Here is a 2,689-nt window from a genome sequence, read left to right as displayed (position 1 = left end):
AATCAGTGGTTAAGTTGTATTTACAACACTGTTCCAGAACAGTTCAACCCAAATATTCAGATGTGTGTCACATTTTATGGAGGACTGTTTCCTGATCTTGTAGAGTAGACTATAATGCCGGCTGTTCTGACTTACACAAAATAATGTTCTTTTTAGCAACATCATATGACCCCTTTAAAAGTAAATACTTTTGATTGTCCGAGACATTGGTGGGCGTCATGGCATCCCAGCCTATTGGCAGAATTTGGCACAAAATACATTTTGAAATGTCAGACACACTCAAGTGTGCACTAAAAGCAGTGCACTAACCCCATGCAAACGTGCCACCCATAACTTGAAGAGAACTCAAACAACACACAATACACATATTCCTGTTGGTCCCCATTACCATGCACAGCGTGTTTTAAAGAGGGACTCACTGACCTGTGTAAGAGAAAGTAAATTAAACACCAAAGGCAAACACATTCAGGGGAATTATATATTCAAGGCTGGGCTGCTTTCAACCTCCTAGCCTCCATCTCCTCTGAGAGATGGCTTCAGCTGTGGTTACATAACGTCAAACTGAGTCAGAAGGTTAATGGTGAGCTGGGTATTTCCATTTTAATTTAAAGTGTGTTATTGTGTCCCGTCTGACAAACATTTAAAGTGGCGTCGTGTTGGGGGAGGGGAACAGAAATGAGACACGAACGGGAGTGACAGCAGCTCGATACTTACGATGGAGAGAAAGTAGAACCCGATAGACCCCCCTAAAGCACAGGAAGCTGATCGGCTCATTACCCTTTTGGTTACTTCAGTCATCTACAACTACATACAGCAAGTTCACTGAGTGAATTTAGACAGGGAGAACATCACGAATAAAAATGTCAGATTATGAACTCATGTACAGTGGCCACAAATGGTATTTTGGACACTCAATGGTGCCCATTCACCACCCAACTTTCATAAACTGCTATTCTTTTCACATTACACAATTGTAGGTTGTCACCGATGTCAGTTCTGGTGAAAACACATTTTAGCACCTGGACTTGGACTGCAAACAGGTCTTCATATTTAAACTACTAAATATCTCTTGAGCATTGGGGATGCATCAGCACTTCTCTCAAATCATGGGTTTGATCATTCAAACAGCGATTGTCACTCACATGAAGGAGCTCTGATTTTCACCTAATTTACATTTCTATTAAATTTTGGTGAGTGGAAAATCAGGGCTATATTGTGTTGTGTGTGTGTGCAGCATAAGTCACTTAAAAATCATTGTCATTGCATTAGACAACAAAATATCGACGTGTAATCAGCAAACCTATGATTCTAGTGCTTATTTCGCATCTAACTTGCTCTACTTTTCTGAGCCAATTTTATTCAGCAGCTTAAGCTTGGTGTATTATTTATGTAATGCAAATTAGGCATGCATCTATAATAAAAATTACAGTCAGTACTGAAGCAATAATTATTTTCTTCATGTTATAGCAGACAATCAATAAATGGCTGATATTAAATTTATTTACCATTCTGTTTATATTAAATACTAAAAGCTATACACAATTATTTTAAAATCAGTTTTTAAAAACTGAATTTAGGCATCAAAACTTTATAAATGTACAATATGGAAAAAAAATGGTAACACTTTAGAACACCGTTATGTCAATAAATAAACAACTACACCGGAACAAATGAGTAATGCACTATTAACATTCTATTAATTAACTATCTATTAACTAACAATGAACTCTCAGTAACGTATTAGTAAGTAATAGTGCTTAGTTAAAATTGATTAGCTAATCAGTAACTTGAAACAGACATGTTCCCTTTCAGTCAGTCACGTTTCACGTTACGCCAGTCGTGACTGACGAATTGGGATCTCGCCCGTCAGCGGGGGTTGCCATTCAGTGCTGCTCATCTTCGGCGTGCTGCAGCTTCCATTCTGCGGTCTCGCCGCGACCTCCCCTGGGCGCTTCAGCGCTCTCTCTAAAAGAGTGTTTCCATTTTTCTAAAAGAGCAAATATCTAAAAGAGCTCCACGAGCGACGGGCGTCTTTTTAAAGATGGCTTCCCGCTCGTGCGTTTCTGGATGTGGTCGCTTCTTGGCGTCATCTGACGGTCATGATCGCTGTGTCTCGTGCTTGGGCTTGCAGCACGCTGAAGCAGCGCTCATGGATGAGTCATGTTCTCAGTGCGGGAACATGACCATCGCGGTGTTGCGGTCTAGATACCTCCTCGTTAAACGGGGGGGTATCCCCCTTGCCATGCCCCGTTCTAGGGCTACTTCGGTTCATGGTCAGGCAGATCTGAGGATCACGGTGAGAGCTTCCCCGTCAAGTACGTCTCCGCGGGCCTCTCATTCCTCTAGCGCATCGCACCGCCTGGGGTTCCCGGACGAGTTTGCTGGTTCCTCGGACAGGGCTCATGTCCGAGGCTCAGGGGCCCAGCATCTCGTGTGGAGCGCAGGCAGATGACAGGATGTCGATCGCTGCATCCGAGGGCGAGCTAGGCTCTGGAGATGAGGATTCGGCTGCACTGCCTCCGTCAGGAAGAGTGGCGTTGCCTGAGTCAGATCCAGAGCTGACTGCTATGCTTTCCCGGGCCGCCGAGAGAGTCGGGCTGCACTGGAGGCCTCCTCCTTCTCCCGATCGCTCGAGGCTGGATGATTGGTTCCTGGGGGCGCAGGCCGCTCGTCGGCAGCCGCCTCCGGT

Source organism: Sinocyclocheilus anshuiensis, unplaced genomic scaffold (assembly GCF_001515605.1).
Source record: "Sinocyclocheilus anshuiensis isolate Anshui unplaced genomic scaffold, SAMN03320099.WGS_v1.1 scaffold124, whole genome shotgun sequence".
NCBI lineage: Eukaryota > Metazoa > Chordata > Actinopteri > Cypriniformes > Cyprinidae > Sinocyclocheilus > Sinocyclocheilus anshuiensis.
The sequence above is the reverse complement of the archived record's forward strand: the minus strand, read 5'-3'. Positions refer to the sequence as shown.